Here is a 12,921-nt window from a genome sequence, read left to right on the forward strand (position 1 = left end):
TGGGGTAAAATCTTCCGGTCTTAAAGCGGTTACAAATACGCTCATTGAGAATTTTTTTGTCAAAGACATGTAGCTAAATACATTTTGGCCTAAATATATGACAAAATTGAATATATTGGATATTTTTTAACTGTCAAAGTAGAAAAATATTGTTATTTTTTCAAGATTGTCGCATTTTTTTATTAATATCGCAAAAAATTAAAAGCGCAGAGGTGATCAACTACCACCAAAATAAAGCTCTGTTTGTGGGAAAAAAAGGACGTAAATTTCGTTTGGGTACGGCGTTGCATGACCGCGCAATTGTCAGTTAAATTCGCACAGTGCCGAATCGCAAAAAGTGGCCCAGACATAAGACAGCAAAATCCTCCGGTGGTAAAGTGGTTAATTTCTAAGTGACCACACTAGTCATGAGAGCAAATCCATCCTAGCATGGTCAGTTTTCTGGCTGTGCTGGGAGAACAGCCTAACCCCCCCCCCCCCCCCCCCCCACCACCACAGTCCCTTACTGTAAAGATCAGTGTACTTCTTACTGTGATCACTTATAAAATAAGAAAAAAAAAAGATATAATATAGAACATGCAAACATTTTGCATTTCATTTCTATTTTAAACTGGATGCATTGTTTTACAAAGTAAGGGTTCACATATACTTTAATTGTTTCACATTTTCTAAATAGACAAATCAACCAAAAAACTTTACAGGAAGAGTACAATATGTGACGTAATGGGTTGTAACACAGACACTTTTAATCTCTGTCACAATGTTGTACAAATATATGCATTCCCTGGGCATACCTAAGCAAACATTCAGTAGCAGAAAGCCTCTGTGAAAGCCATGGTCAACCGGGCCATGGTGTTAATGGTCAACTCATTGTTAGTTCAGAGAGTCCGAGCAGAGCTCAGGGTAGTTCAGTCAACAGGAAAGGTAAAGAGGTCAGACAGGAAGGGATGTATCACAAGGCAGTTCCTACAGAGCTGTACAGAGAACACAGCCTATACTAGCCTAGTACTTGTCTGCCTGCCGGAGAGAGACTCTGCACAACTACAAGGTAAGAGATCTTCCCATCATTCTACCCAGAAGGAGCAGACTGGTGTCTTCTACCTTGGCTAAGTCCTTGTACTGTATGTTAGGCCTGCTACAGACTATAAACTGACATCATGTGCTGGGATTTGTAATTCCTCAGCCCATAGAGCACTATACTACACAACCAATGGTAAGATAGCATGCTACATCTCCAATATATAGAGCAATGTTATTGTGTAAGATAGCGTGTTATAGTTCCGAAATGTGGAGCAAGTCATAGTGTTAGATAGCATGTTACATTTCCGAAATGTGGAGCAAGTCATAGTGTTAGATAGCATGTTACATTTCCGAAATGTGGAGCAAGTCATAGTGTTAGATAGCATGTTACATCTCCAATGTGTTAAAAAAAATTATAGTGTAAGATAGCGTCTTGCATCTACATTATGTACTGCAATGTAACAGTAAAAGATAGTGTGTTACCTCTCCAATATGGAGAGCAATGTCATAGGGTGAGATAGGATGCTACATCACCAATATGTAGAGCAACATTACAGTTTAAGATAGTGTGTTATATCTCTGAAATGTAGAAAGACGTCATAAGGTAAGATAAGTGTGTTACATCTCCAATATGTGAAGCATTGTCATAGCGTAAGATAGCGCGTTACATCTCCAATATGTAGAGCATTGTCATAGCGTAAGATAGCGCGTTACATCTCCGATATGTAGAGCATTGTCATAGCGCAAGATAGCATGTTATATCTCTAATATGTAGAGTAACATCATAGCGTAAAATAGCATGTTACATGTCTAATATGTAGACCAGGGGTAGGCAACCTTTAAGGACGACATGGAGAAAGTCAACGATCACCTGGGGGGGGGGGGGGTTATGTGTCATTGTTGCCCTTTTAACAAAAAAACAAAGCCCCCAATTAAAACACATAGTGTGTTACAGTAGTGTCTACTGCACCACTTCAAATCCCTCCCTCCCACAGTGGTATCCTCGGCCCCCTTTTACATTATCCCCGCCCCAGTAATATACTATGCTGCCCCCCATTGTAGTGTTTTTCTACCCCTCTGCCTCCCCCACACAGTAGTGTCCTCTGGCCCCCCCCCCCCCCACACACACACACACAGTAGTGTCTACTGCCACCCCCCCAAGAGTAGTTTCCCCTGCACCTCCCCAACAGTAGTGTCCCATGCCCCCCCTGATTAGCATTGTTCTCTGCATCCCCCCCCCACACACATACAGTATTGTCCTCTGCATGCCCCCATACCAAAGTCCTCTGCACAACCAGTAGTGTTCTCTGCCACCCCGCACAGTAGTGACCACTGCCCCCCCGCACAGTACTGACCCCTGCCCCCCCCCCACAGTCAGTGCCATCTTAAAAACTTTAAAGGGACCCGGGCAATGCAGTGCACTGAGGCCCTGCCTACACAATCACCCACGAGAATAAAAATGCAAATTATCGATAAGGCGATATTTATTGGTACGCAGTGCCAGGCTAATGACAGCTGTTCGGCAGCTGGGTCAGGTGAACACACACATGAACGGGAGTCAGACTTGACTGTCCTGTGTGTGCCTGTTCCCAAGGAGGCGGGCAGGCATTCCAGCAGTTGTGGGCTCCCCCTCCACGGCCCAAGTGGCCTGACAGCAGCGCAGGGCCGACAGGCGCTTGCCATCTGCTAAGTTCGGCGGCGGGATGCACACTTGAATCGGGACTAATGCTTGGCTGGGGCTGGGCTGGGTCGCTGGGCAGGTGGGGCCCCCAAGCAACTACCCAGCATGCCCATTCGGTAAGATGGCCCTGCCCACAGTAGTGTCCTCTGCCCCCTCTCCATAGCAGTATCCTCTGCCCCTCTATAGCTGTTTCCTCTGTGTTCACAACACACAGCCATGTGTAGGTAGCTCACTCCTACCTTACCCCAGCGGGAGCAGGAGCTGCCAGAGTTAGCTTTTCATGTTAACAAGCAAGTGATTAATTGCTAGGACCGCCTAGCAACCAATAACCTGCTGGTTAACTTGCAAAGTTAATTAAAGCAGCTGCTGTGCGCCTGTCCTCCATACAGCACTGTTTTGCCCCTCACTTCGCTCTGCTAGTAAAATGAGAGTGGGGAAGGGTGGGGTAAGAGTTTGGCACAGCCCTGATCTTGATCTACCTGCTTGCTTCCCGTGATCGATGGGTTGCCGACCCCAAATGTAGAGCAATATAATAGCTCAAGATAGTGTGTTGCGTCTCCAAAATAAAGCATCGTCACAGTTCAAAATAGCGTGTTTATCACCAATAGAGTCACCAGTATCTCCAGTAGAAGAGTGCCATAAGAAAAAAGTACTGGACCAAGTTGTTTGGCATTATAGGAGTGATGTATTAAGAAGTGAACTAAAGACTTAAAATTTCTTGGCGCTCACACTTACCAGTCAATTTTCCAGATTTTATTTTCAACTGAACCATGAAATAACAGATGATTGGTGGCGATAAGTAACTGGAAATTTAACATTTAGCACACTTTTCCTCCATCAGGCCCTTCCATTTGGAGGAATTTATCATAACTGGAGCAGCTGTGCATGGCGACCAATCAGCTTCTATCTTCAGCTTGTACAGTAAGGCCCCTTTCACACAGGGAGTTCGTCAGGCGGACTCCATTTTTCTCAGCAGGGGATTGATCCGCCGATCCCCCGCTGAGCAGGCGGATGGCAGCTGTGTCTCCACACTGTGTGCAGAGACACAGCTGTCAGGTCCCGCTGTTCTCTATGGGGGAATCGGATGGGAACGGAGGGTCTGTCCGTTCTCATCCAATCCCATCCGATCCGCTAGACGGATGGAAAATAGGCTTTCCATCCGTCCAGATTTGACGGATAGGATCGGATGTCAGCGTGACATCCGATGCCCCATAGAGATGCATGGGGCATCCGTTCAGATCCGCCTGAAAAACGGACAGGCGGATCTGAACGGTCCGCCTGGGTAACTGGAAATGTAACAGTTAGCACACTTTTCCTCCATCAGGCCCTTCCATTTGGAGGAATTTATCCTTCAAATGGAAGGGCCTGATCTGAACGGTCCGCCTGTGTGAAAGGGGCCTTAGGCTTTAAATGCGAAAGAAGCTAATTGGATGCCATGAGCAGCTGTTCCAGTTTTAAAACATCCCCCCCCATTGTGTTTATTGTCCTTATACTTTCCAATTATAAGAACGTGAAGCTGTATTGTAGTGTTCTGGAACATTAGGAAACAATGCTCAAATCACTGTTATTTTTTATCAGTCACAGTGCCATGCTGAGCACAAGAACAGCGGCCGTTTTGATAGCTTCTATTTATAACAACAGAATTCTTAGACACTATAGGAAAAAGCTGCATCAAGTTAGAAATGTAGAATATCATTATCTGAAATGGTTTCAGCCCGCTTTAAAGGCTCATGCACACAGACATAAATACAAGGTCTTTATGATGTAGCTCTGTGTGCAATAAAAGCAATTTCAGTACAGGAGAGTCGCTTGTAAAACTGTACAAAACTGAAGGGAAGGTTTTAGAGCTGAATTCTAGGTATCAATATTTTTAGATAGTAGCATTGGTCCAGCTTGGCCTGGCCTGGCTTATTCCCCTGGTAGCTGGAAATCACTGTAGTAGACACTGCTATTACTGTGATCTCCTCTAGCTTCTGGGTCTCCTGCCAAGCGTCTGCCCTTCTGCTTAGTGAACACGGAAAGTGTACCACTTGGCATTGGGCCATTCAGAAATCGCTTTGCATTTTCTCAATGAATGCAAAACATTCTCTGATTGGAGGAGGTGAAGATTTTGGTGATACCGCCCCATCACTTCACCTTTTCTAATCAGAGAATGTTTTGCATTCACTGAGAAAATGCAATGTATTCTTCAAAATTTGAGCGGTCAACCTCATGTGTGCATGGAACTGCACCAGGGGTGAATAAATCACAAGAGTACTTTACTTGTTTTGCTACTTCATATCTGTTTCATTTGCTTGGTGGAGTTGTGGTTTGATCAGAACAATGAAGAACTCTGAAGTATGATGATACTTTACAGTGTATTTATGTGAGTTGTAACCCAAATAAGCTAATCATATTTAACTTTTTTGGTCATCTGATTACATTGACTTGATAGGTTTCCATCAGAGGCGTAACTAGAACCTTCAGGGCCCCGATGCAAGAAACCATGAAGGGCCCCCTTTGGACGTCTGGTTGGATCCCTTCCCTTCAAACCTGGGGCTCTTCCTACTGATCCTGGGGCCCTTACTCTCATTGTGGTGCCCTTTATTACGGTCCCGCAGCGGGACCCTTTCACAAGTTCTGCAGTGGGCCCCCTTCCTGCCGTCTTGGGGCCTCCCCACGGTGGTGAAATGCCAGTGCCTGGTTGCAAGTGTGACCTTCGCGATCCTGGAAGTTCACCCACTGGTGTCAGAAGTTTCTATTTTTTGTTATTTTAATTGTATTATTTTTTTATCATTTTAGTTTATTTTTTTACAGTGTCACTGCCTAAGGAAGGAGCTGGTAAATTACATATTTACGACCCCTTCCTGTTTCTCCATTGTGACACATCCCCTGCAGCAGCTGGCAGGAGAGGGGAGGGAGCACAGTGGGGGGAGGGGGACCAGGGGAGCACACAGGGGCCCAGAGACAGCAGAACACAAGTGAACTGGATAGGAGTGGCGGGGCAGCATAAAGAGGAACCAATCTCCTCCATTTTCCTCCTTCAGCTACAGGAGGAAAAATGAGGACAGTGATTTCTCTACATGCTGCCCCCGCCACCCCTCCTATCCAGGCGGACAGGGGAGCCGCACAGGCCCCCAGGGCATTGGGCCCGGATGCAATTGCAATCCCCGTAGTTTCGCCCCTGATTTCCATATTTTCTACAAAATCACTGAAATTTGAACTGACGTTTAATATAAACCAAATAGTATTTATTGGACATTATCTGCTCATGACTGCAGATCTGACATAACTTGACACTTGCACTGGAGAACAGCGAATTCAAACATTCCCAAGCAGGCAAATCAATAACTGGCTCAGGATTGTTATCACAGTGCATGTGAAATGTGGGATTACAGTCCCAGCAGAATTAGTTGCAAGTTCAGGGAACCTTCTTCTGTTACTTCACTGGGGTGGGGTGGGGTGAGGGGGGGGGGGTGTCTACTCTGGCCTGGAATTGTAAATGGCCACATAAGCCACAGACCGAAGCAGCCAAGTTTTAGGCCTTGCCTTGGTAACCCACCAGAGACCTCCAGAGACCTCCCAACTGATGCATTTCACCACTCAAGGCTGAGTCATAGAGTGGTGATACATGCCTGTGTGAGGACCAAGGAAAAAGCGATTGCTGGAATAGAGCCTTGATGTTGGATATTGGTGTGAGGCTGTCTCGTTATTTCTGCAACCCATTTCCAGGAGACAACTCTATTTTTGTTCCTAGTGAAAGAAGATATTTGCCTGTGACAGCCAGCAGACCAGCATTTTCTCATTTCTGAGCTCACTTAAAAAATACATTTTTCTTTGAGTATTATCTCTATGTCTTCTTTTATGCAAGATTTTTAGAGATGTTCACCTACGAAAAGCTAGGATCACTGAGAAGTCATAAGGGTGGCTTATTAGGATTAGGGATGATCGAACTTTTGAAAAGTTTGGTTCGACCAGAACACCTGAATTTCCCGAAAGTTCAGTTCGGATTCCAGAACCCCATTGAAATCAATGGGACCCGAACTTCATGAATCAAAAAACACAATTTTGAAGCCCTAAAACCCAATAAATGCCCCTAAAAATTGCCTAGGGTTCTGGGTCATGCCCCAGGGACTATGAATCAGGCAAAAAAAGTTCTTAAAAATTGTGGTTTTTGATAGAGAGCCAATTATTGAAAAACATATTGAAAAAAAAAAAAAAGATTTCTTTGGATTTAGTGTTTGGGGGGTCTAAAAAGTGTACCTGTGAAGTTTCAGCTCTGTAGTATGTCCAGAACCAGAAAAAAAACTGATTATTTTTCTTAGAATTTCAGTAACGCAGGGATGGTGTTACTCTCCTTTCACACCTGGGCGTTTTTGTTTCAGGCATTTTTCGCGTGTTTTTCAGGCGTTTTCTGGGCGTTTTTTGAAGGCGTTTGGAGGCAGGCATGACATCTGAACTTCTGTATAGGGGTATATATATATATATGTATATATATATATATATATATATATATATATATATATATATATATATATGTGTGTATGTGTATATATATATATATATATATATATATATATGTGTGTTATATATATATATATAAACCTCTAGCCCGGAATCTGCATAGTGTGGTCACCCTGACATGGCAGAGTGGGGTCACTCTGGCATGGCAGAGTCAGCTCACCCTAAACTACGGTCACCCTGACATGGCAGAGTCAGGTCACCCTAAACTACACTACAGTCACCCTGAAATGGCAGAATCAGGTCACCCTAAACTATACTACGATCACCCTGACACTTAAAAGTATTCCTACAAAAACTAGATTATTCAATCTAACTATAGTGGTATATAGTATCCTAACTACACTGCATATCCCTTTTCTCACACTAAAAGAACAACTCCATACAACAGAAGATAATTGCAAAATGACCCTGGAGCTTTACAAGCAGCAGGAGAAACACAAATGCTTCCACTCTCTTCCACAGCCTCTGTATTACAGTGCTAGAGGTTTGGCGGGGCTATGTTATATGCTGGGGGGGCGTATTCACTCCTGATTGGCCTCTGGACCCCGTAGTCACTCCAATCACATTCCTAGCAGACTCCTGCCCCCTCAATTGGCTTTTACTGACGTTTCTGGGCCAATCGTGGGCTTTTAAAGCCCAGTTCCTGTCCCATTGCATTTTGGGCAGTTCTGGTGACCGAATTTCAAACTTTTACCGCAAAAAGTTTGGAATTCGGCCGAATTTCGAACACTCAATGTTTCGGGTCGAACCGATGGTCGACCCGAACCGTTCGATCATCCCAAATTAGGATACAAAACCATGCCTAGCCTAATCATGGGTCAGTAGCAATCCACAACTTTACATTATTCTGCCTAATTGGCTATATGCTTACCCTTTCCACCCCTTCTTCCATCTATAGAAGCTATACTATAGCTTCCATAAATGAAAAATGCGCTGTGAATGGAGAAGGCGGACCTTTTATTCATCCATCAATCCTCCATTCATAGAGTGCTTTTCATTCATGATGAGTGCCTGTGACAGGTCCCTCCCATCATTAATAAGAAAATCGTTCACTTTTCAAACAATTTCTAACATGCCCGATCATTCAAATTTGATGGCCGCACGAAAATCGGCCATTATTGTGGCCCACTAATGATGCGAAATTGGAACAAAAAATTCTTAGATAAGATTTTTTAAATAAAATAATTTCGAAATTCAACCCATGTATGGCCGTCCTTAGTTCTTTCTGTGATACCATTGGGAAGATTTCTCCTCACTTCCTGCGTAGTCACCAGGACAGGAAGAAAGGGAAACCTCTCCAACAAAAATACAGTATACATAGCAGTTCTGTTTAACCACTTCTGGACCGGAAGATTTTCCCCCTTAATGACCAGGCCATATTTTGCGATTCGGCACTGCGTTATTTTAACCGACGATTGCGCTGTCGTGCGACTCTGTACCCAAATAAAATTGATGTCCTTTTTTTTCCCACAAATAGAGCTTTCTTTTGGTGGTATTTGATCACCTGTGCAATTTTTATTTTTTTAACTATAAACAAAAAAAGAGCGACAATTCTGAAAAACAAAAACAATATTTTTCACATTCTGCTATATAACATTCTCAAATAAAAAAAAATTAAAAATCAAAATTTTTTAACATTTTAGGTCAATTTGTTTTCTGCTACATATTTTTGGTAAAAAAAATCGCAATAAGCGCATTTTGATTGGTTTGCGCAAAAGTTGTTGCGTCTACTAACTACGGCAAACATTTATGTAATTTTTATTGTTTTGTTTTTTTTACTAGTAATGGCGGCGATCTGCGATTTTTAGCGGGACTGTGACATTGCGGCAGACAGATCGGACCCCTAACTGACATTTTTGACACTTTTGGGGGGACCAGTGACACTACTACAATAATCAGTGCTAAAAATATGCACTGTTACTGTAATAATGACACTGGCAGGAAAGGTGTCAACACTGTGGGTGATCAAGGGGTTAAATGTTTGCCTAGGGGAGTGATTCTAACTGTGGGGGGGGGGGGGGCGTACTTCCCCTGTGCTTGCAAGGTCTTTAAAGTGGGCAAAACACAAGGAAATATGTGCATATTGTACTGTAGGGGTACTGCCGATGTTTATTTATTTATTTATTTTTAACTTTGCTTTGATTAAATATCAGTTTTTTATTTGTGTGCCCTCATCAAAGTGTTTCTTTTCAGTTATTCACCTGGAAAATGTAAAATCTTTTTTTCGTTTTAATACCTACATGATTATCAGCTGTAACAAAACTACATAGAACAGGAGCCAGCAATGTAATAATCACATACACATAATCATTTTTAAAAAAATCTATTCATTCATTTGATACTCATCAGGAACATTTTGGTGTTTTTTTTTTGTGTTAAATGTTAGCCCCGGTTCACACTTGTGCGTGTGCGGGGTTCGCATGTAATGTCGGAGCGCACTGCTCCGACATTACATGCGATCAGCTGTGCGGTGCGAGTTTAGCCATACAAACTGTATGGCTAAATTCGCATCGCACCCGCAGCAAACACGCACAGGAGGCATTTTTGCAGCCGCATCAGGATCGGATCGCACAGCAGTTCACACTTGCGCGATCCGATCCTGTGCGAACTGCACGATCGCACTGCGATATGCGATCAAACTGGGGGTGTCGTTAAGATTACATTGACACCCCCAGCGGATCGCATATGGCAGTGTGAACTGCCGGGGGTGCGTGTGCGATGCGGGAACAGGCTGCGAATTCGCAGCCTTCCCGCATCACATATATGTGAACCGAGCCTTAGTCCTGAAAAGTGTTATTTTGTAGCAAATGGCAAGTTAAAGTGTAACTGCATGGAGAAAATATTAGCAGGGGCCGGGGTGAGAGATTACGTGTCTCCATTCCTTCTGTTTGTTTTACTTTGTACTGTGTGTCGGAATGTGCCGCGCAGAATAAACCATGTACACACTCCGGGAGGACCTGCTGAGTGGAGCGTGGTTCAATCATTCATTATTTGTTTTGGTCTAAAAGTCTAAAAGCTATTATTATTTTGTTTAAAGCGGTAGTAAACTCCGCTATTTGACTTTTACATACATGTAAGCCTATAATAAGGCCTATAATAAGGCTTACCTGTAGGTACAATTAATATCTACTAAACCTGCACGGTTTAGAAGATATTTAACCTGCATGCAGCCGCTGACGTCTGCGGTGCATGCGCTCTGAAGGTCCAGCGGACCTTCAAAGCTCCTTTCCGGCTCCTGCCGGAAAGTGAAACTCCCGCGTGCATGCACGGGAGTGACGTCATCGCGGCTCCGGACACTCACAGGAAGAGACGCCGAGGGAGCATGTCAGCTCCCTCAGCGTTGTCCAGACGACCGCGCTGGGGCTTCATTCTTAGGTAAGTATTTCTTTTTTTTTTTTTTTTACTAGTAAATGCTTTATTGACATAGCTCTGCATCCAACAGTAACATAGGGTGAGAGCAAGAGAAAGCATAATGAGCTAGTATGCGATGCATATTAGCTCATTATGCCTTTGTCCTGCAGGGTTTGTTTTTTTTGTTTTTTTTTTATGAGTATACAACCGCTTTAATGCAGACATCCATTAAGTGCCGGTTCACATATATGCAATGTGGGAATCCACTGCAGGTTCCCGCATCGCATTCAACTCTCAGGCAGTTCACACTGCCATATGCAAATCGCTGGGGGCGTCAATACAAAGTTACCGACACCCCCAAATCAGTTCTCATATCGCAGTGCGAACTGTCAGCTCGGACATGAATCAGATCGCATTGGTGTAAACCACCATGCGATCAGATTCTGCTGTGGACCCAAAAAAGGGTCCTGTGCGAGTTGTGTTCGAATCCGGTGCAAATTCAGCCATACAATCTATATGGCTGAATTTTCATCGCACAGACATTGCATGTGATTTTCAGAGCAGTGCGCTCCGAATCACATGCAATGTCTGTCATCGCTATAGTGGGAACCGGGACTAAGACTTCATGTACACTGGACATTGAAAACCTCTCCTGAACGCTGAAACTTGACAGCTAGTAACCGACGGTTAAAGCATTAGTTTTGCCGCGTTTACATGCCGCGTTTATGCGTAATTAGCAGCGTTTGCGCTTAGAAGCGTTTTTACATTGTAAAATGTTCAGAAATGTATCCACATTAAAAACACCTATAAATGAAACGCTTATTAACGTTATAAGTGTTACCGGGTTTAGATGCGTTTGCACGCAGTTACAAGCATTTGGCGTTTCAAATGCCAATAAACTTCCGTTTGAACGCATTTTTCTTTTGCTTTCAAAAAAATGCCACTAGACTCAACTGCCTCTAAGCGACTATAAATGTCTCAGTGTACATGGACAGATAAGATAACATAGAGGAGAGTTCAGGGACTTCTGAAAAAACACCCAACTTCTCCTAAACGTCCGTTTATCAGCAGCAGTGTACATGAGGCCTAAAAAGCATAAATGTTGGGAAGAGGAAAATAATACAAATTCTCATAGTGAGCAATTATAGGGAAAGAGCTCCAAAGACAAATGCTACCTCTACAGACCAACATATTTTCTCCAGAAAAAAATATGAAAATGCATACTAATTTCTACAGAATTGTATCCTGCAAAGTGTACAGTGAACTTTTACTGAGTCACAACATTATAAAGCAGTTCCTCGGTAACCCTCCCCTGGAAAAAAAAAAGAGAAACTGTTAAAAGTCAGCAGCTACAAACAAGGCTGCTGTTAGAAATCACGGGGCCCCGTACAGCCTATCTAGCAGGGCACCCCGAATATATAAATTCAATATGTTTACTAAAAATACACTAAAATCATAATTAGTGGATGCAAACCTAACAGAGAACCTGTGTGAATTAGCCCTCATGAATTGTTTTGTACATTTAACCACTTGCCGACTGCCTAACGCCGATCTACGTCGGCAGTCAGCCCCTCACAGGCAAAGTGACGTAGGGCTACGTCGCTAGCCTGTGAGGGTCTAGGGAGCGAGTGCGCGCCCCCGGAGGCGCGCTCCCGCTCCCGCGTGGTCACGGACCCCCCCGCGCGTGTGACCGGCGGACCCGATGTCCGCCGGTCACTCTGCGATCGGCGGGGGAGAGGGAGAAAGTCAGGCGGCTTGTGTAAACAAGCTGCCTGTCATTCTCCCCTGTGTATGAAGGATGATCATACGGTTCTACTATGTAGAACCGTTGATCACTCTTCATACATCTGAAGCCACAGCCAATCACAGTAGAAAGCACGCCCCTGGGGACACACATAGCCCCTCCCTTTCAAAAAAAGTTAACCCCTTCACTGCCAGTGTATTTTTACAGTAACAGTGCATATGTATAGCACTGATTACTGTAGAAATGTCACTGGTAAACCCAAAAGTGTCAAAAATGTCAGTCAAGGGTCCGATCTTTCCGCCGCAATGTCGCAGTACTGCAAAAAAAATCGCAGATCGCCGCCATTACGCGTTAAAAAAAAAAACAACAAAAATGACAAAAATCTTTCCCTTTGTTAGTAAACGCGATAACTTTTGCGCAAACCAATCAAAATACTCTTTTTGCGATTTTTTTTTACCAAACATAGGTAGCATAAAACAAATTGGCCGAAAATGTTAAAAAATTTAGATTTTTACATTTTTTTGGGGGGGAATTTCATATAAAAAAAATTTGAAAAATATTGCTATTTTTGCAAAATTTACGCTCTTTTTTTGTTTATAGCGTGTGATCAAAAAATCTCACA

General features: G+C 43.5%; 1 protein-coding gene across 2 annotated transcripts in view; it reads left to right on the forward strand.

The window, feature by feature from the left end:
- The first annotated feature begins 932 nt into the window (after positions 1-932).
- SH3TC1 (SH3 domain and tetratricopeptide repeats 1) overlaps positions 933-12,921 on the forward strand; it is an 89,400-nt gene continuing 77,411 nt past the window's right edge. For both annotated transcript variants that reach the window (XM_082269142.1, XM_082269143.1), the window contains exon 1: positions 933-1,048. The gene's annotated coding sequence lies outside the window, so the exon portion shown is untranslated. The remainder of the gene's footprint in view (positions 1,049-12,921) is intronic.

Source organism: Pelophylax lessonae, assembly GCF_965119305.1.
Source record: "Pelophylax lessonae genome assembly, chromosome: 1".
NCBI classification, from domain to species: domain Eukaryota; kingdom Metazoa; phylum Chordata; class Amphibia; order Anura; family Ranidae; genus Pelophylax; species Pelophylax lessonae.